This window comes from Taudactylus pleione, unplaced genomic scaffold (genome assembly GCF_031769625.1).
Source record: "Taudactylus pleione unplaced genomic scaffold, aTauple2 ptg000479l, whole genome shotgun sequence".
Classification (NCBI taxonomy): Eukaryota; Metazoa; Chordata; class Amphibia; order Anura; family Myobatrachidae; genus Taudactylus; species Taudactylus pleione.
The window spans coordinates 843,466-866,991 of NW_028284881.1; the positions used below are offsets into that span (position 1 = coordinate 843,466).

Here is a 23,526-nt window from a genome sequence, read left to right on the forward strand (position 1 = left end):
TACGGAGACATCTGCGCACTCGTAGTTGAAGTGTGGAGATCTTGTCTGATGTCAGAAAGATTCTCTGATCCTGAGAATCCAGCAAGGCTCACAGATGAATCACTCTCTGTGAGGGATTCATGGAGGACTTTTTCCAGTTGATTAACCAACCGTGCTTGTGCAGGAAAGCAATGGTTAACTGCAGATGGAGGTGAAGCACTTCTGGGGATCCTGCTAGGAGCAGGAGGTCGTCCAAATATGGTAACAGTCAGACATCCTGACCATGTTGGAGGGCCGCCATGATAGCCATAATTTTGGTAAACACCTGTGGAGCTGTGGATAGTCCAAAGGGCAGAGCCTGAAATTGGAAGTGTTGCTGTATAGCAAATCGGAGAGCTCGCTGATGTGAGGGCGCTATAGGTACCTGTAGATACCATGAAGTCCCCAGGCTCCATAGCTAGGATGATGGAACGTAGGGTTTCCATCCTGAACCGGAGTACCCTGTGGAATTTGTTCAAGGATTTGAGGTTGAGGATAGGCCGATGAGACCCATTCGGCTTCTGAACTAGAAAGAGTAGAATAACAACCAGGCCCTCACTGAGATAATGGGACTGGCACAATTCCCCGTTTGCAGCAAGGACTGTATTGTAAGGCCTTGTTCAAGTCTGAAGGAGGGTCTGTGTAGAAAAACTGGTGGGAGGCCGTCTGAGAAATGAGAGGGCGTACTCATGAGAGACCACTTCTCTTACCCAAGCATCCGTGGTGGTTTGACATCAGCACTGGGCGAACTGAAGAAGTCGGCCTCCCACTCTGGGATATCCCAGAGTTGGATATCCCAGACTGTCAGGCTGAGGGTTTATCCTCGGGTTTTGAAGCAGGGCGTCTGGTGTTCCAGGTCTGCTTGGTCCTGGGTTTGGCAGCCCTAGTGGAAGCCGACTGCCTAGGAAAGGACTAACCTTTAGGCTTTCCCTGAGGATGAAAGGACTTAAATTATGTAGTCTGAGGTCTGATAGAAGTAGACGCTGAAGGTAGAAATGCAGTTTCTGATGCTGCCAACATGGTTACAAACTTGTCAAGGTCAGAGCCAAACAAGATCTCCCCATTGTAGGGTAACCCTTCTAGGCCTTTCTTGGAATCCACATCTGCCTTCCATGAGCATAGCCACAGGGTACGGCGGGGAGACAGGCATCCAATGTCGCTTCTCCAAAATAGGAAGCTGCATCTCAAATGTAAGCAACAAAAGACATCTGATCCCTAGCAGCATCTGAGGGAAAAGAGTCTTAAAATGCGTCAGCCCAGCTCTCTATAGCTTTAGCCACCCATGCAATAGCCATGGTAGGATGGGCAACATCCCCTCAAAAAGAGTATATCGATTTCAGGCAAGCTTCCACTTTCCTATCCGTAGGATCCTTCAAGGAAGTAACTGCAGGAATAGGCAACTTAGAGCTTTTAATTAAACGCGTATCATGTGAATCCACCTCAGGGGGTGTTTCCCATTTTGCACAATAAGCCACAGGAAAAGGGTAACATGAGGTCAGACATTTTTGTGGTTGAAACCTCATACCAGGCGATAGCCAGGCTGCAGCCCTGTGTTCAGCTAGTTGATCCAATAGAGGGAATTCGTCTGAAGCCACTTTCTGTCATCTAAACAGAGGGTGCTTGGATTTAGGGGCTTGCTCGTACCAAGGCAGGAATATTAAATTTTTGACTGACTCTCATCCTCCCAGAGGGGAGTCAGGGTTAGAGAGATCAGCATCAACTGCCTCCTCAGATAATTCAGAATCTGAGAGTTGCGTGGACTGTGACAATAACACAGGACGCTTAGAGGGCTTACTGGGTAAGGGCTTCTCACCTTGCAACATGGTTTGCAAGGCATTAGATGTAGCCATTAGACTCTGCACAGAGTTAGAGAGTACGTCTATCCATGGTGGGGGCACAGAAGGCCTGCATCGCCTGAACCTGTTGTGGCCACCCCAAAGGGGGAATTACAGCCTGCTGTGATAACCCCATAGGGGGAATGACAGCCAGAACCGCCAGGCGGTCCGCAACAGTGGCCAGAACCTGAGAGAATGAAGCCCAGGGCAGCGCCTTTGTACAGGCGCTGGGTTGTCTGATGGGCCTGCGGAGTATATTAATATATTACCCCTCTCAAATCCTCCTCACTTAAGCCTGCAGCACATAATTTGCCTGATCGCAGTATGGGTACAGATGCCTCTTTGTTACTCTTGCCTTTGCTAGACATAGCTGCAGAGTAATATGGCACACAATATGGCACTGGGTATAAAGCAACCACCGTGTATGTAAAATACTAGTAGGAATGCAATTTACTGGTCCTGTCTTATGCTTGGGTAAGCTGCAGGAGCACGCAGTCCAAATATGGCACAGTGCAACGACCAACTGTAAGTGACAAACCTCACAAATTTCTATATAGTTCTATATATGTGAGGTACAGGAAAACCCCTGAATATACCTGTATGTTAGGTCAAAGTCAGAAAAAAGGGAAAGATATATTAGTCACATACAATGCAGAAATAACATAACTGCAACCTGGCACTACAATCAACTACACAGACTCAGTGTCTGGTAGGCAATAGTATGCAGGGGGACCGGACCACGCATTGTCCTGGGAGAGCTGCGACTGCACCATGAAGAAAATGGCCGCCGGAGATCTCAGAGGGGGCGAGGCCGGAGAAGGACAGCAGCTCTGGGAAGCCAGACTGCAGTGGAAAGGCGCACTGAGCTGCTTAAACAGGGAAGCTGTCTCCCCTGGCCGATTATTAACCCCTGGGACACTGGTTTCCCGCACTAAATTGTCCCTGGTAGTCCAGTGGAGCGCGATGGCCGGAGTCCGCGTCCACACTCAGCCACCTCCGGTCTGTCCCCTGAAACCAGAGGTTTCGACGGCCATAACGTGCGGGTCACCGCGAGCGCCGTTCCGCCTTACCTGTCCCCTGATGTCCGGGCGCAGTCTGGGTCCTCTACAGGGGCCCTGGCTAGCACTGACCCCAGGATCGCCCACCGAGATCCCCAGATCAGTACTGGTGTCGCGGCAACGGAGGGGTGACGTCCCACGGACAGTCTGCTGCTGCGCGCTCTAGCTGTAATAAGAAAAGAAAGAAAATCACAAAAAGAAATAAGCTTTAGGGGCTGCCTTAAACAGCCCCCCCTGCGAAATGGTGACCCGACTCTGGCTAGGCACCAACGAAACTGAGGTGCCTCTGGCTCAGGGGCGGGGTATAGGGAGAGTGGACCCAGCGCATCCTGGGAGCTGAAAGCTTTAACTGAGTGGTGCCCGGATTCGGTTCCATCACCTACACTCCAAGGTCTCTCTGTGGAGCCTATGGACCCTGCAAAAGAAAAGTAGTTTAAATCACTAAGAATTAGAACGCTAAGATAGTTAAAATGTTGTTTAGCAAGGTGAAATCGACTTAAGACACCGGGTTTTAAAAAACAATCTGCATCTATACCAATCTGGAGATCTCTGATTTATTTAGATTGACTTTGTAACCTGCAAAATAAATAAAATTATGGGTCGTATTCAAATAGCTGCGGTAATTAACCGCATGAAGAAAAGGGCGGTAGCTCCAGGCTATTACGACCGTGGCTATTCAAATACAACCCCTATTCCTCACACGGTAAAATTACGGCTAATGCACTTTAACCTATAGGTTCCAAGATAAGTACCCAGAGGTATGGGTTAATGCATTTGAGGCACCCACAGTAAGGGCTCTTTACCACGGATTTCTGTTTTGAGTCTCCCTCTGGCTCAAACCGAAATCCGCATTAAGTGCAGCCTGCAGGGTTATTGCAGGCTGTAAATGAATAGCCCTGGACGACCAATAAGCCCGCGGTTAATTATCGTGGCTAATTGAATCCGACCCCAAGTCAGTTACTATAGGCATGCAAGCATCGGGATCTGAGGCATACAGCAACATGTCAGCAAATAGCGAAACATTAAGTTCAACTGACCCAATTTGAATGCCTTTAAGAGGTAGAGTGTTTTCGTAAAGCAAGTGGTTCCACACCCTTCGACATTTTAACAATTTTGACATCATAACTGTCGACATTGTCACTGTCAACCTTTTGACTACATCCCCTTTAATATGGACCTCTCCTTTACGCAGACAGATATCTATCTACTCACTAGGACAATCAACAGCACTAAGGTATAATGCACAAAATGTCTCCACTATGTCTCAGTGCAGTTATTAGCTCCAGGTGAATTGATAGGATGTATCACCATTAATATTGGCTCAGTCCATAATATAACTGCCCCAGCTGTGTTTGGCCAACTGATCCATATAAACCCACTAATACATCTGACAAATCTGCGTCCTTATTCTCATTTCTTGTCAGCTCTATTTAATATCAGTGAGCACCAAACACCAGAGAATGATCATACATCACACTAAAGTAAATAATCAAGACAATAAAAATATAAAAATAATTACTCAATGAAAAAAATTTTAATTCATGGTGACAGGTTCACGCTAAGTCTGGAAGAAAAAGCATTCCCAAAAGACTTTCAAATCTAATGAGAAAATATAGTCAACAATAAATCATAAATTAGTCTCCAAGTTACATTAGAATTGCAGTTGTCAAATATGAAGCTTACAAACACAGCAAATATACAGAAGCAAGAAGTGAGTTGGGGCAATTAAACTCTGATAAGATAGCTGCACACATTAGCACTTATCAATTTGAACATAAAACTTTATGGAGCAGCAGGCTAAGGTAATAGGCCGGCGTGAATCTATGACAATGTAAAACATTAACAGTCATTATTTAGCATGTCAAATGGCAACATAATTGTTAGTTTGCAATATAATATATATATATATATATATATACACACATATACACACACATACATACATATATACATGCACACACACCCCAACAAAAGACTGCACCCTGCCCATTCCTTAATAGTGCATGTAAGTATCAGTGGTGGGTTACATCAACATGTTTGGTGGGTAACAATAGCCTCAAAGGAGAAATACAATGTCCACATACACCTATGCTCAAATCACACTGAATAGCCCAATTTAGCACACCACAGAGTTAGCTGCACCAAAACACTAATCCTAAGTACCTAGTACACTATAAGTGAATTAAGACCTAAAATTGAGGCAAAAGTAGCAAAAATGAGCAAAACAAGTATGCAGTCTGTGTAAAAAGGCAAAAGACAGGTCCAATACGAGTCACCTGCACAATGGTTCTTTATATGTGACTTTTCACTAATACCTCTGTGATATCAAAACTAATCCTTAGTACCTAGTACACTATATGTGACCTAAGACACAAAATTAAAGAAAGAGAGCACAGCAGGGGAATCGTGCCAGGCATCTCGCGCCATATGCACAGAAAGGATAGATATATGAGGATACATTTGTACCCAAGTACATATTGAAATTTAGTATGCCGATATATATATTTTTTTCTGTCTTTTTAATGTTTTTCAGTCACACTATTTTATGTTTCTAGGAAAGTGACTGATATAAGGATGCCTTTGGTATAACGCCACAGATCAATCATGCTGCTTACTTGACGACGTCTGCTTTAATGGTATGTCAGTGACCTGGCTAATAGAACTGCATGATACTGAAGTATGTACAGTAAAAAGAGAAAACTGAGAAAGTACTCAATTCATCGTAATTTGTGGTGATAACGGAGACCTGTAGCACACCGATGCTCACAAATGAATACCTCATATAAAAGTGTTACAAAAACGACAGTCAGCTCTGCAGCTGCCGGAAATCAGGCCTCCTCTCCCTGAATAAATAATGTGGGAAAAAAAAAAAAAGAGGATTTAATATTTTATGCACAAGAGAATGGTTTTATGTGGAGATGACAAGTCTACTTGAAGCAATATACAGTAAATAAAGCTTGTGCTTCTGGCATTAAAATATATAATCCTGAGCCACGCTTGGAAACCAAGGAAGACAATCAACTGAAAATTAATTTTAATTACACAATTACTATTCTGTTCTGAGTAAACGTGCAGCATTCTCCTCCACTCTGAATGATTGCCCAATTACAGAACTACTGTAGGGGACAATAAACCTTCTCCACAGATAAAATCCTAAATCCCAGCGGAGGGTTGGCAACAGTTTGTACAACACGCAGTGTCCTTGGCCCAATCACAAGTCTGAATTCATACCTATGCAGTTCTCACAGTTTCCAGGCATTTTAGATGCATGCAAAGTAAATGAAAAATGCAGTAAAACAGAACACACTGACTAATGGCACCAATCATATCTTTGGGTTGACAACGTAGTTCGTTTCCTGATTTATAATGTAGGTAGCACATTCTGTTTTGTTCCGTTCTCATTTAGTCAACTCAATGGTGTTGAAATGAAACATCAAAGTAAAGTAAAACGCACCATCTTGATGAAAAATGTAAGTATGGACAGCAGCATATAGACATCTCCTGAGCATTGTATCAAACATGATCACATGACTCTATTGCTGCTTCTCTGGCACAATCTCCATTCTTTACAAGCACAATAAGTCACAGTACACATTAAACGACTTGTAAATGATGCAATGTTGTCAACGATTTCCCCTAAACTCCTGGACTAATAATATAGTGCATACACACTGTGCAATTTTACCAATGACCAAACGATATATCGTTCATTGTTAACGATTTTCAAATCGTTAACAATATATCGTTTGCTCTAATAAACACCTGACGATCATCTTAAAGATTTCTGCTAAATTTAAATAGGAGGCTGTACTATGAGACCCAGAAGCATGCACAGATCAAGCCTGTCACACGTGCCTCCCCTTTTTCTCCGCACCTGTGTTGCTCTTCAGTTCCTCTTTCTCGGTTTCTTGTATCATCCAATTTTTCATGCATGTTTTCCTTTTGTGTACCATATACGTGATCTGGCACTCACTATTTATCCAGATTTCTCCCTTATCAGCTCCTCTTCTACTAACACCCTTCATTACCTTCTCCAGCTCCCCACCCCAGAATAGAGCTCTGTACTTTCCTCTAATAATTCTCTATTTTGAAGGTTGAATGATGAGCTTAACTTACTAAGAACTAGTGAGCACTGAGACATGAGGTACGCAGTGCCCCATGCTCATGCATCAGTACTGTAATGTCCGTAAATCCCAGTGGATTTATAGGTGTCAATTTCATAAAAATTACTTCAACCTATAAAATAAAAGGTCATCTCCACTGTTCATGTTAAAGGTCACGAGATATGGAAGGGTGCGCTGCAAACAACGGTCAGATATTTTTACTCAACACTAACAAAGCATTGGTGAAAAATGAGTTATCTTTTGAATCTATATAAATTGCCTATCATGCATGTGAGAGGTTTTTTAAAAGTTAATGCTAATCCCATGCAATTATTAGCTGCACATCTGTGAATCCTGACATTTTAAATTCAAAGGGTAATGTCCACTACAGAAAAACAGAAGACAAAAGCAACCTTGATAATGTACTATACTAGAGGTTCCCAAACTCGGTCCTCAGGGAACAACTGTCCAGGTTTTAAGGATATCCATGCTTGACCATAGGTGACTTAGGGCCCCATTTATAAACAAATGAAAATACCAGCAGCAATTTTTGTTTAGTATCACTGTGATACAAACGAAAATGGCACTAGTATTTATTAATACTTACCCCTCCGGCGAGGTCCAGTGAAATCCTCATCCTGGTCCTCAACTGGGCTGCTGGCAGCCTAACGCTGCCAGCAACGGGGCTCCAGTGTAATGCGCATGACACGGGGACCCGACAGTGCCTGGAAGGCTTTGCTGAAGCTGGAAAAGCACCGCCGGGTCTCCATTACCGGCAAAGGGGATGCTGTGAAAACAGCAGTAATCTTAGATTACCACTGTTTATTTGATGCAGAAAGGTGGCATAACCCCTTTAGTGAGCGCTAAAGGGGTAAGGTTTCCTTAGTAAATGGAGCCATTAATTAGTAACTCATTTAATTTGATTTAACCACCTATGTTTAACCATGGATATCTCTAAAACCTGAACTGTTGGGGTGCCTTGAGGGCCGCATTTAGAAACCTCTATACTATACGTCTAAATAACTACTCTAATAAGCAGTGCTGCATTGCACACATACTGTAGGTGTTGTGACCTATAACTTATCTAAATGTGTGATAATCCATGGCAAGTAATCAGGCATCAGCTTAACAGGACCTTGTGTATAGCAAAGCCCATAATATTACTTGTCGTCTCTGTAACGATTAAACTGTATTTACATTATTATTTATGTAATAACCATGTAATAACTATATACCATCAGCAGATTCCGTTGCACTTTACAACTGGTAAACAGTAATAGAACAAGACTGAATAAGACCAGACACAGACACAGAGTTAAGAGAGCCCTACTTACAAGCTTACATTCTAAAGGGAAATAGCCATTGATACACAAGGATAAGTGCTACATATTGCATGCACTGAAGTGGCAAAAGTCATGAATAACAATATGTAAAAGTAATGGTAGGTGGCGTCACAGTATTGTGACGTCTTGGAAATGCTCAGACCTGCATCAGTTGTAATCCGAATTCTCTCGAGTCAGTTGGAACACCGACTAGGCTGCTCATGGCAAGGCAGCGTGAATTATCAGACTTCGAACGGGGCATGATAGTGGGTGAGCAAAGAATGGGACATTCCATTTCCAAAGTTGTGTGTACATTCAACATTCCGTGATCTACAATGTCACATGTGTTCCGGGAATACCTCATTAAAGTATTTCCACCCACCGTGGACAGCGCAGTGGCCGACCATGGGTGCTTAATGATTGTGACCAGTGGCATGTGGCCAGAATTGTCTGGGGTAACAGACAAGCGACAATGCCTAAGATCACATCCACATTCAATGCAGGAGGTACCAGACATATCCAGCAGGACAGTGCAGCGTTCTTTAGTTTCCATTGCATATGGGAGCAGAGGACCCATCAGAGTACACTTGTTAACACAACAACACCAGTCACAGCGCAAAACCTAGGTTTGAGGCATCGCTAATTGGACCATGGGGGACTGGCAACATGTGGCAAGGTCCGATGATTCACGTTTCCAGTTGTTTTGGGCTGATGGTAGGGTTCGGGTGTGGCGCAGACCCCATGAGGCCATGGACTCCAGTTGTCAACAAGGCACAATGCAGGCTGGTGGTGGTTCCAGAATGGTGTGGGGTGTTCACGTATCATGAGTTGGGTTCGCCTGAACATGTCGTTGCTCAGTAACCGCTAAGTTGTATTGCTTGATGACCATTTGCAGACCTTCATAGGCTTCATGTAACCCCACAACGATGGAATATTTCAGCAGCAGGATAATGCACCCTGTCATTGGTCCCACGTTATACAGAATTGGTTCGAGGACCATTCTGGAGAGTTACGACGAATTGTGTGGCCACCCAGTTCACCAGACATGAGCTAAATTGAGCATTTATGGGAAGTGGCGGAGAGGTCCATTCACACCCAAGATCCTGCACCTACAATTATCAGGGAGCTGTGGGAAGCTATGCAGATGGCATGGGTTTACATCTCTCCAGAGGTCTTCTGTCTACTTGTGGAATCGATGCCTCATCGAGTTGCTCACTTCGATGGGCTAGAGGGGATCCGACAATACTAGGCATCAATCCCATGACTTTTGCCACTTCAGTGTATTGGTCCAGCTAGATCGCAGAGGGCTGTATGATACAGTCACACAGGAAAGTTAACCTAGGTTCAGCGGGATGTGAAAGTGAATTAAGAGAATATATGTAAAGTAATGTAGAGTATGGACTGTATAGAGGAGATGTAATTGTGTAGCATAGCTTATGGAGGTTATGTGGGCGTTTCTGGAATTTGATAAACTTGCCTGAAGAGGTGAGTTTTCAAGGAAAGCGTGAAGGTTTTGAGATTAGCTGAAAGTCTTATTGTGCGTGCGAGGGTATTCCACAGAATGGGTATAGCCTCAAAAAGTCATTTAACAGTGAATGGAAGCAAGTAATGAGTGAGGATGAGCGATGCAGATCTTTTGCAGAGAGGTCGATTTTGGAGATATTTTGAGAGTAAGCGAAGAGTTGAATGTTGGTGTAGTTTGATTAATAGCTTTATGTGAAAGTAATAGTGTTTAATATTGAATTTGGTGGAATACAGGTAATCAATGGAGAGACTGAAAGAACGGAGCAGCAGGCGAATGTTTAGTGAGGAAGATCAGCTTCGCAGTTGCATTCAAAATAGATTGTAGTGGTGAAAGTCCGATTTTGGTTAGTAAGAAGACTATTGCAATAATTAATGCTGGAGATGAGTGCATGAAATAGAGGTTTTGCAGTCTCTTGTGTAAGATACGGGCATATTCTAGATATGTTTTTTTTCAATGTATGTAACAGAATTTGGAAACAAAGTTAATGTTATTTTGTAACAAAAAGGAGCGCAAAAATTCATACAATCCAATATTTCATAAAAATATATATACATACACTCAAAAATGTATTATAAACAATCCACATTTATATAGAACACCATAAAAACATTTCAATCTGTTTGCAATCTAAAGTGCAAAAAAGTAGCAGAAAAAAAGTCAAACCTTGCATAACCTAATTATGAGCAGCCGATAAATGTTGTTGCTATTGAAAGGCTCTCTCTATAAACCCCAAAGTATGCCTTTGTCTCCAATTTATATTGTCAGGTTTTTTAATGCTCATCTCCAACCTCCCTTCCTTAGTGCATCTTGTGAATACTTTTTTGCACTTTAGATTGCAAACAGACTGAAATATTTTTTTATGGTGTTATGTATAAATGTGGATTGTTTATAATACATTTTTGAGTGCATGTATACATATTTATTAAATATTGGATTATATGAATTTTTGCGCTACTTCTTGTTACAAAATAATATTACCTATGTATTATTGAGGGGAGTATATCAGAGATACTCAGTAGAAGCAGCAAATAGTTTATATATTAAGAAAGAAGGAAGTATACTTTACTATTTTAATTTATTGAAGTACTGAAGTGTCTGAATTTTAACTAAGTAGGATTTGGAAACAGATTGAATGTGGGAAACAAAGGACAGTTCAGATTCCAGGATAACACGTAGGTAGCATGCTTAAGGGGTAGGGTTGATTTTTTTAGCTATCAACAGTGATCAAGATATCAGGTTGGCAAGTACTATTGGCTTGTGCATATATTAATTCTGTTTTAGAAAGATTAAGTTTGAGGTGGTGATATGACATCTAAGATGAAATGGCAAAAAGACATTCAGTAACTCGGACCAATACAGATGGTCACAGATATGGAGCATAGGTGGATTTCCGTATCATCTGCATATATGGTAGTTGATACCGAAATTCGAAAGACCTGATAAGTTTGCCAAGAGACATGGTAAAGAATGAGAAAAGCAGAAGAACCTAGGACTTTGCCTTGCGGTACTCCAACTTATAGAAGAGGTGGATCCAGAGAATAGAACCCTGAAAGAGTGATCTGATAAGAAGGATGAGAACCAGGATAGGATTGTGGGCCTGATTCAGAGGTGGAAGCTAATCGCATCGTAGTTGCATCTTCCTACGCAACGGATCTGAGAGGTATACAAATGTTGCAGACTCCGTTTTTTTGTACACCCACTGCCGGGTTCTCAGAACTGCCGCTTGCGTACAAAGATGCACCATCAGGTGAACATCTGTCACACTATTGGACCTCCTAGCATCCTTATGGTTGCTCAGAATGTCGGTCGCAACAAAGTCACAGTACAGCTGCAAATGAGAATGCAGATACTGGCTGCGACACACCCGGTTATCTCCACAAATGGTCACAGTCTGTCAATCACTCTGCGTTCTAATCCACACTACGACCATTGTTAGAAGACCATCGCGGCACATACAAACAATTGGCAAACTACAAAAATATAGGAATTTCGTCCACCTCTGAATCAGGCCCTGTGTCCTGAAGACCTAGGGACTGTAGTGTTTGTCGTATAAGAAGATAATGGTCAACACTGTCAAATACAGCAGAGAGACCTAGAATAAGTAGTAGTGAGTAACGGCCTTTAGACTTAGCAGTCGTCAAATCATTCACTAAATGCGTAATGAAAAACTCTGCAATTCACTCAGGTACATAACTGTATGTTAACTAGGCTAATAAAAATAATAAGGCTTTGCTTTTTGGAAAGTGAAAGCGGCACAGTAACAAACAATCTGTTATGGATGTTTTGCCACTGAAGACTTAAGTATGGTTCCTTGTGCGTAGTCTGACCAATGAATCCTGTTTTGCAACATATATTTCAAATGCTGCCAGTATATTCAGAAACAGCCAAATCGTCTTGATATATTTGCTTGCAGTGACAAGTGTTTGCCAGAATAATTGCATAATTCAGATGGGTTTATTAGAGAATCCATGGCATTGATCAGGAAAGTCTAACGGCAGTACCAAATTAATAAACGATAATTTATTCAAATAAAAAGATATACTGTAACTATGTTAATACGGATATATACAGGTTAATATAAACAGTAGTCACATCTCTAGGTTCTGATGTATTGTAGACATTTGTCACAATAGTTAGATTTGATGCTTCATGGAGTCATGGGTTTTAATCCAACCAGGGCTCTATCCTGTGCGCTTGTATGTTCTCCCTGTGTTTGCATGGGCTTCCTCTGGGTACGCTGGGTAATTGGCTTCCAATGTCCATGTGGCAGGGAATATAAAACTGTAAGCTCCACTAGGGCAAGTACTGATATGAATGACTAACTATTCTCCTCTGTAAAGCACAGCATACACTGGGGGACAATTCAATTGATTTTGGGTGCCCATGTACGAAAAACGGCTAAACCCATCTAAAGTTCTGGATAGCACGCCCACACCATGGAGCTAGCGCACATTTCTGCTCACCACCTCAGGAGGGTGCGAGCAGAAGTGTTTCCATCCGCGGCTATTCTCTCCCGAACGGAGCAACAATTGAATTGCTCAGTCGGGGGGCCCATTGGTCACAGTCACTGGTGAAAACAATTGCATCGTTCCCTATGTGTGTTCACAATGTAAATAACTGTTAATAAATAATCTGCATTATACAACTATTCAAATACAATTGCCATAAATTTATATCATAACTGGTAGAGAATACCAGTAAGTTTATAAGGCAGCCATAAATCTATATGCACACATACTGTATAGATTATATACAATAGCAGATATAAAAAGGAAACAAAAATCACATCTAAAGTTTTTTTTTTTTTTTTTACAAATATCCACTTCAAGATTTATAGGTATTATACCATTTATCTGCATCATAGTAAATAAAGGGGGAGATATATAAAAGCTTGGAGAGAGATAAAGTACCAACCAATCAGCTCCTAGCTGTAATTTTTCAAACAGCCTGTAAAATGACAAAAGCTGGTTGGTACTTTCTATCTCTCCAGTACTTGATACATTTTCTTCACAGGAACTATCACCCATAGTTAACACTAAAATAGAGCCCCAATGGCTAAATAGTCAATATGGCAGAACAGTTGCTTTTTAGTAAAAAATATATATTTTATATATATATATATATATATATATATATATATATATATATATATATATATATTTTTTTTTTTTTTAATTTGTACGTGGTCTCTACTGTGTTTGAGACATATTTTAAGTGAGGGAGTTAAGACGCATATCCACTACACGATATAAATGGACGATTGAACGATTACAACATCGTTATCATTCAATCATTCATTAATCGTGCAGTGAATACGCAGGCAACGACCAGCGATGCGGGCTCCTGCTGGTCGTTGTCTGCATCGGTCATCGTCTTAACATAATGCCCAACCTGATGATAACGACAGGTTGTGCATGTTCGGGGATGAGGGAGGGTGCCTGCACTGAATAACATATTCAGTGTGGGCACATTATCCACTGCACAGTATAATGAACAATGTTGTTATCGTACAGTCGTTCATTAGTCATGTAGTGGATATGCACCTTTAGGGTGGGGGAAGAAGCAAGGATGACACCTAGGCAGTGGATTTAAGGGATAACAAGGGATATCTTATTAACAGAAATTGGAGGAGATGTACTAAGCCTTAAAGAGTGATCAAGTGGAGAGTGATAAAGTACCAACCAATCAGTTCCTGTCAATTTACAAGCTGTGCTTGAAAAATGTCAGTTAGGAGCTGATTGGTTGGCACTTTCAGCCACATTTATTAATGAAGCATAACCCCTTGCTAAAGGGGTTATGACATCTTTTCTGTATTTAACAAGCATCTTAGAGTACCACTGATTGTCAAAGCATCGTTCTCGTTCATCTTTAGATGGCAAGAGTGATGCGGTCCCAATTAGGCCCCGGCGCTGCCCTTCCGGCTTCAGCTAAGCCTTGTAGGCATGCGCATTACACAGGAGCCGTCGCTAGGCAGCATACTAGTGGCATTTTCGTTTGTATCACAATGATACTAGACGAAAAATGCCGTTGGTGTTTACCTTCGTTAATAAATGGGGCCCTCTATAACTTTTCAAAGTTTAGTACATATCCTCTGGCCACTAACTAAACCCAAGTCATTGTTTTCCCCTCATCTTTCTCACTCTGGGGGAGATGTACTAAGCCATGAAAAGTGGAGAGTGATAGGAGCTGATTGGTTGGTACTTTATCACTTTCCAAGGCTTAGTACATCTTCCCCAGAAAGCTCTGCCACACCCAGGACGAGATGGCAAGAACATAACCAGTCAAATCTAATAAGGATTTATTGTGTATGTGAACAGCTTTGCAGCCCCCATGTGTACAAATTCTGGTTATAATAGTTAAAGCCAAAGTGACAATAATTGGGCTCACCTTTCATCCCATTTGTAAAGTGCAACGGAATATGATGGTGATGGAATGGGATTGAATTGCTGATGGCTGTTTAGCCGGTTCAAATCCCGACAGCGCATGCCCGACAGGATCCCGACAGGGGCAGGTAAGTACCCTAACCTCCCCCACCCCCCCACCCCTCCCTTAGTGGTGCCTAACCCTAACCGCCCCCTTACCGGTCCCTAAACCTAACACCTCCCTGGGGGTGCCTAAACCTCCCCCCTAGGGGTGCCTAACCCTAGGCCCACCCCCAAACCTAACTCTGCTAAACTCCCTAATACTAATTAATAATTTCAGTCTACTAGTATTTGACAAATAATGTAAACCTATTGCAACAAGAACTGTTCCATGGTCGTATTTCTTAAACACAACATTAAGCAAATCCTAATTTTTATAACTGAGGTTTGAGGTTCCGTATATGGCAAGTAAGAATACATTCAAAGTTTGCTCTTTACATGTATCTGTATTTATATATACAATTTCCCAACCAGCTATTAAATGGGAAACTAATGTCAGTAAACTTTAATGCTAGCCTCCCCATCCCAAATGGTAGAACCACATAGCTGGCACTGCACACCACAATTTTCAAGAAAATAATCCAAAAAGTGCATGCTGAGAAAGTAAGACATTTATACATGTTTGTGATGATTATAAAGGTTTGTTCATTTACAGTAATCTGCATAAATCTACTTCATGTACTTGTTTGTGCATGCCCTACTGTACCTTTTACTGAATACAATGCACCCTTACACGGTTTCATAGCAAATAAGAATTAGGGGCCTATGTATCAAAGCTTGATGAGAGAGAAAATTGTGAGATCTAAATCACCAATCAACTTTTAACTTACATTTTATAGACTGTGTTTGAAAAATGACAGTTAGGAGCCGATTCTCTCACAATTTTATCTCTCATCAAGCTTTGATACATAGGCCCCTTAATAGCCTGTAAAATGTAAGTTAGAAACAGATTTGTTAGTACTTTATCTCCCACAATTTTATCTCTCTCCAAGATTTGATAAATATCCCCCCCCTTAGAAACCACATGACAAAAACAAGACACATGGTTTCTCATAAGTATGCTCCCACCACATGGCATTACAATTTTAGAATACAAAGTTTAAAAATTTTGAATACTAGCTAAAAAAAAATTTAATCATACATTACACAGGTCTGCAATGAAAAAGCTTTTTTAATGAATTTATGTGATACTTATAGATTTTTGGCTTTTGAACACAAAAATGATTTTGCATATCACATCACGTTTTTCTGCAAAAAGTGTATTTATGAAGAAGTAATTTTTTTCATATTCTTTAAAGTAATAAATGTATTCTGCCTACATTTATTATAAAACATTGTCTTAAATGAATTCAGTCAGTAGTATAGAACGTTACAATTCACTTCTAGTCATAAAACTTCCCCCCGTACAGTGCAAGATTAAGGTCCACATGGTCCTGGAGCTGAAATTTACAAAGGGCCTAAACCCCATACTGTCTACAGGCGCGCACACACACACACCACAACAACAAGGTGAGCTGGTGAAGGTGGAACCAAATACAACAGATGCAACACAGTTTTGCCCTGTGCCGGCTCATTTTAACCCGTGCCTACCACCATATTTCCCATATTGAGCATTTCCCGAATAATCTTGGAGACTACAGTGAAGAACAGGGTGAATGGTTCCACCAAGACGTTAAAGATGTAGAAAGAAGTTACCAGGGTCATTGGGACGTCAGCATGATGGCTGACTACTGCTGGATGATACACAGACGACACAGAAAAAGCTTATAAGCGACAAAACAAAGTTTGAAGACAAAAAAAACAAGATATTAACGATTTTATAAATAATTATGGTTTTGTTTCTATTACTGTTTGATTTTATTGTTATTTTATTATGTAATTAAGACAAAAACACAGTGATATCATCTACACTTCTTCGTATTTCACAATAAATATGTCAAAAACAATTAAACCTCTTGTTTTTTCTTAAAAATGAATATAACCCCCTTATAGGTAAATGTGATGTGGTAATTTGTTTTAATATACTATTTCTTGATGTACACAGGAGTATAATCAAGAATATAAAAGTATTATTAAAAAATCTTTTAATACCTTAAATTTTGCAGACCTGTATTATTAATGCATTGTACAAACAGAATCTGCACTGGTAGCGCAATGCACAGACAGCACATAGAAAACATGTTAGAAATGCATCATTAAAATGTACATAAAGCACATTATTTTCATACGTTTTTATGCATTTTTCCAGTGCACATGTGTCAACAAGCCCCAACCTTGACACCAAAAGGTGCTCTCACTCTTGTTGAATGCACATATACATAAATCTCCAAACTGAAATTTTCAGATGTGAAAGTAAAATACGTTGTTTAGTTTTAAGCTGAAATTCCACTGTAGCTGTGTTAGGCCCTGTATACACAGGGGTTGAAATATGAAACAAAAGGAAAAAAAATTATTTTATTCACGCTTTCAACAGAACGTTCTCAAAACCTCCTTACAGCAAAGTGTATTAAGTATTGGGTGTTACTTGTGAAAGCTGCAGAAAGCACCAAATGGAATGCTTATTTGAAAGGGTATGTAGAGGTCCATTCACTGACAATTCTTTAGACCAGTGGTTTTCAAACTCAGGGGGTCATTCAGACCCACTCGCGAGCAGCAGTACGCTCGCAAGTCGGTCGATGTTCCCCACTGCGCATGGGCACGACGGAGGGAGCTCCGTCGTGCACATGCGCGAGACCCGGGGAGCGACGGGCTTTCCATCGCTCCGGGTCTCGCAACAAAGGGGGCGTGCTGTCGATGTTGATTGACAGCACGCCCCCTTTGGTGGGCGTGCCGGCCATACGGAGGCGTTCCCATGGGAAAGCCTACCGTCTCAAGCCGGCCCAATTGACATCACTAAAGATGTCAGTGGGAATGATTTTGGCTCTGATAGAGCCAAAATCACTCCAGGGCTTGTGGCAGGGAGACCCTACCGCAGGGTCTCCGTCGCAAGTCCGATGGTCAAGACCATCGCGACCATCTTTTTGGCCGCTCGCATATGCTGTGGGTGGTCACCCACAGCTATACGAGCGGCCAGGAGGCCGCTCCATTTTCATGGAGGAGGGCCCTGATTCAGAGCGAGCGCTCTGGTCAGAGTGTTCGGCTCTGAATCAGGCCCTCAGTCCTTAGGACCCCACACAGGTCACGTTTTCCAGGTCACTCAGCAGGTGCACAGATGTATTCATTACTCACTGACACAATAGATCCAAAGGTGGAGCTAATTATTTCACTTGTGATTCTGTGAGGAGACCTGGAAAACATGCAATGTTTGGGGTCCCGAGGACAGAGTTTGAGAATCTTCTTTAGACCATCAGCATTACAGCCATTTTAGCTCCTGTGACATCACCATGGTTTATGCCAAATCTACTACTTATTTTCTGCCCTAAACACTTCATGCAAGTCTGGATCTGGTTAAGGATCCCTTATGCTATTCTGGCTCTATTGATGAATAACAAGATAATGTATACTTTTATTATATTTATTTTAAATATCTAGCCACATTGAAGCAGGGGTGGTCTTCTGATGATGAGTGGTCACTGTGCGCACATGCCTATGGTGCACAAGGCAACACACTACAGGGGACCAAAATTCCTCATTGTTAGAGTACATATCTTCTTTGTAACATGTACTCTGACAATGGCACATCCACAAGATTAGGTCAAGAATTAGTTGTTCACTGTCAGCAAAAGTTACTTATGATCTACAAAAATGCAACTTAGACCTAGTTTTACAATGTGACATTACTTAGGTGATATAAAGGGCAGTACAGAACACATTTACAGGGGAGGGCACTCAGCCCACCCCCCCAGGCCCATAAAAGGACGTGAGTTATCTGTCACCTGTGAGGTTCCATAGATGCACTGCCAGATGAACTTTTGCATAAAAGTGTATTTCTGGGGCCACTGCAAGAAATGTGGTAAAAACATTATTTTTAAATCACTCAGATGTGACCCAGGGATAAGGTAAGCCCCACTGTGCCCTCATTCTCACAATTATTTTAGGACAAAAGAAGCTAAACCAGCATTACCTTACAATAAGAAATTAAAATATGTTAATGAAGGGCATGATACAAAAGGTCAACAATAAAAAGGTTGACACTAACTTGGTCGACCCCAAAAGGTTGACACAGAAAAAAGTTAGATGGTACAGAAGGTCGACTGGTACAATAAAAAAATAATAATAGGTCGACCATTTGCATGTTGACCAAATCATTGTCGACAATTTGTATGGCACCCGTTACTATATAATCGGGGTGTAAAAATAGTAGGAGGTTGAACCTCGATGTAAGTAACATTTTGTAATGTTTCCAACATAAGCATGTTCCAGAGTAACCCCCTGCCTGCAAAGGACAGAGGGGTTAAAAAAAAATCTTATTCTAAATTAACGTCTTCACATCCATCCAAAACTCATATTTAATTTTGGGTGGAGCGCGCACACACACACACACACACACACACACACACACTCTGTAACAGGGAGGAAAGGTTACTCTAGAGCAACCATTCTCAGTCTGGAGTACTAGTATCCCCCCAGGGACACTCAATACCATGTTCAGAAAAACTTTTCTGCAATGGTGAGGCAGGGCATCCAGATGATAGATATATCAAAGCTTGGAGAGAGAGAGAAAGTGAAGACAGATAAAGTACCAACCAATCAGCTCCTAACTGTCCTTTTTTAAATACAGCCTGTAAAATGACAGAAGCTGATTGATTGGTATGTTATCTCTCTCCACCTTATTTCTCTCCAAGCTTTGATTAATTTCTCCCTAAAATGAAATACAGGGAAGGTAATATTTTAGGAATCTTTAGCCCCGTGCATCACAGAAATTAAAAAGTCTATCCCTGTATCCTTATAAAAGAAAGCATAACTATAGTTATTGTCAATTATATATTTTTAATAAATTGTAATATATAATAAGTGCAATTTATTCTGTACATTTTTTCTAAATCTTGTTTATAGCAAGTTTTGCTCTAATATATATATATATATATATATATATATATATATATATATATATATATAGGCACCTAAACAAAACATTTTATCTGATATCAATTATATTCATTGGAAATGTTGAGGGTAGAAATAATACAGAAGGACTGGCCGTGGTTCCCAGATCGAAAAGTGAGAACCACTAATCTAGGGATGGATGCCTAGTTGTAAAACGCTGTGGAATACGCTCTTGCTATATGAAGCATATATGTTAATAAGTCTTAATATGTACATTCTGCCAGGAAAAGCTGGTCTTGTGCAGTCAGTAGAATTTGTACCGCCCATGAGCTCAACAAATGAATTGGATCAGCACATATATTCAGAGATCCTAAAATCATGCAAACATATATTGATTGCAGACTATACACACAAGGGGGTCAATCCAATGGTTTTGCAAAAGGGTGCCAGTTGCCAATGCCACTGCATTAAAACACTGGCAACAGGACCGCATCTCGCAACCCTTGCAGGCTCGCTCCCACCCAAAATTCACACAATTTTGCTCAGAGCCCTATGGGACTGCGAGCACTTTTGTGCGAGTTCAGGCTGCCAGCTGCAAGTGCAGCTGTTGTCGCGATGACTTACACCTGCGAGATCATCACAAACAATTGGAGTGGACCCCTTGAGTATAGTCTGTCAGGCCTTCAGTTTAAGTAAGTGTACAGAACTGAATGGCCAATTGATTATAATTCTATTGACCAACCATAAGTTGCTACCGGCCACATTTACCAAATCAGATATTCGGGATATTACCAACCTTATCCAATGTTTCCTGGCTATTACACAAAATCCATCATAATGCAAAATGGAAAAATTACATATTTACATTATAATTTTAAATAAATACATATTTATAATTACTAACATTAAGCTTAAACCTACCTTTAGCAAATGAATAAAATGTAGAGTCTGTTTGTGCAAATACATTGCGTTACCAGCCATCCGCAAACCAAAATTAAAATTATAAACATATTTTGGTGCCAGGTATTTTGAATGCAGTATCTGTACTTAACACGACATAACTTATTCCTCTTTCACATCGCAAAAGTAACCCGGCATATTGCCGGGTCGAGGTGCAGTGTGAACGCACCACCAGAAAAATTCCCGGATCGAGCAACCCAGCAATCGAACAGGGTTGAACACTGGACTGAGCCAGGTCGTAGGCCCTACCTGGGTTACCCAACCCGGGACTGAGCAAACACAGCTGATTGGATGTTCCTGGGTCTCACTTGATGATGTCACCAGCCAGACACACAGGCAGCACACTGCAGACAACAGCAGAGGCAGAATTCCAGCAGTCTGTAATGGGTTAATACCACTACTGTCATTACAGTGAAGGCTAATTGGAGTGAAGAAGAAGTGTACACTATGCTGCCAGAAGCTGCATCATGCTCTCACTGGCTGAATCAAACAGCAGTAAAGCACAAACACTCATGAACTCAGGCTACACAGTGGTAATCAATCAGCCATGATTCCTGCAATGCTGGGAGCAGTACCCACCCCTCCCTTTTGTCATCTTATCTTTGTGAGCCTGAAAAAGTAAATTTTTTATAATATTCATAGGGTTTTACAGGGCTGACCCGGGTTCAGTGTGAACTGGGCCAACCCGGGAATAACCTGGTCGAAGGTGCAGGGGTCTGACCCAATTCGCAGCTGGGTTGGATCCGTGTTCAAAATCCCAGGTCAGAGCCGGGTTTGCGATGTGAAAGGGTTATATAACTACCCTTCTCCTGTAACAGAGTAACAAGGCATATAACATGGGCAGAAGATCAACAACATTCTGCTCATACCCAGCAACAATGTAAGGGGCCACGGCTCTAACTCCTTATTTATGTGGGCAGTCTTCCAGTTTCAATTTCTTGTAATTTATAAACACATTAAAACCACAAAAGGAAAAAAAAACATATTACACGCAGAAATAAATCAGTTTAGCAAGTTAGTGCTTGGCAGCAGCATCAAGTGGCAAATGCTCCAATCTATTTCAAGTGGCAAACATTCACATATACTTTGAGGAAAAGGTGGATTGTTAGTCAGCAAGAAGAGCAAGGTGACAGGAATATTCTTTATATAAAAAAATCTAAATCAAATGCTCTATTTGTAATTAAATCCTAAATAAAGATTTTCAACATGATGATGGGTTTCTCTGGCAGTAAAGCATTTACTTACATGTCATAAAAAAAGAAAAACAGCAATGTGCGCCTCTAATAATTTACTACTCTATACCAAATCTTGAAATGTAGATCTTTTAGAAATAAATCAGGGGATCAGCTAACACCATAGATACCAGCATTGATGATGTGGAGGGACATACATAGATATTTAGCATTAAATCTTCATTTTATTATCTGATGTCTACATACTAGCATTAGATCTGTTACATGGAGAATAATTAAATGTACATAATGGCATCCCTATACCACAGTCACTGATCCCCACATGTCAGAGATGCATCCGATGACACATATGGATTGGATTCCTACATCGGGAGACTATATGACAATCATCATGGTGCTAAATCATAACATGGCATGGTATGGTATGTACAGATGACACACACATGAGCGTAGTCTATGGCAGACATGGCTGCATTACCACAGCAGCCCCTATGACATGCATGCTGCATCATGTCACACCACAGATAGAAAGGTCTGTACCAGACATGATGCCATGGATGCTGCTTGCATGCACATGAGTGAGGGGATGGTGCCCTGTGTAGTGGGAACACGGCGGCGGCGGCGCAGCAGGCTACGTGCACGGTGAGTGATGCACCTACCTCGCTCTGCCAGCGGGAACCGCTCCTGCCCGTCCTAGCCAGCGACACACAGGCCTACACCGTGCAGGGCGCTCAGTGGATACACGGCGTGAGCACCCCCGGGAGATCCGTGCACCCCATCCCGCAGCACCAGCTACACAGCGCCGTCTTCCAGAATTGCACGCTTCCTCTTGTCGGAAAAGACTCGCATTGCAAGGCAATGGCAGTGCCCGGCTACCTAACCCCCTGCCGCCGTGTTTTGGGTAGAGGAAGCGCGGTTCATTCGGACACTAGGGACTGGTTTGACAGCTTCGGTATGAATAGGAAGCCTGGCCCACAGTGCTGACACGGAGTCTGCATCACATTCCCTCACTGAGACAGGGAGGGGTGCGGAGCACATAAAATGGATGGATGAGGTGACAGTGACATCTGCTGAGCGTAATCTGGTACTGCAGCGAAAGCTTCTGTCTGCTTCTTACCTACTGGCGAGAGAACGAGACCGCAACATGGTGCAATATAGACTAAAGAATAAACTTATATTTTGTTTCTGTTTACTTCATATATGTTTAAGATATATAATAGAGTTATAATATAACTGTTACATAAAATCTATTCAAATGTATTTTATATTGTCACAGGTAGATGTTGGGGGTACCTGTGTAACATATGTTAAAATTGAAAATATACACATCTAGGAACTGATTATGATGTATTTCTTCTCATTGTCGGCCTAATATTTATTTATTTATTTATATATTAACAGTTTCTTATATAGCGCAGCATATTCCGTTGCGCTTTACAATTGGAAACATTGATAGAACAAAACAGGGTAATAACAGACAGACATAGAGGTAAGAGGGCCCTGCTTGCAAGCTTACAATCTATAGGGAAACAGGCATTGATACACAAGGATAGGTGCTATATATATTGCAATTTGGTCTGGCCAGAATGCAGAGTTTCTTGGTG

General features: G+C 41.4%; 1 protein-coding gene across 9 annotated transcripts in view; it reads right to left on the reverse strand.

The window, feature by feature from the left end:
- PITPNM2 (phosphatidylinositol transfer protein membrane associated 2) overlaps positions 1–22,922 on the reverse strand; it is a 371,894-nt gene extending 348,972 nt beyond the window's left edge. For all 9 annotated transcript variants that reach the window (XM_088449121.1, XM_088449120.1, XM_088449123.1 and 6 more), the window contains exon 1: positions 22,582–22,922. The gene's annotated coding sequence lies outside the window, so the exon portion shown is untranslated. The remainder of the gene's footprint in view (positions 1–22,581) is intronic.
- Between the last annotated feature and the right edge of the window lie 604 nt (positions 22,923–23,526).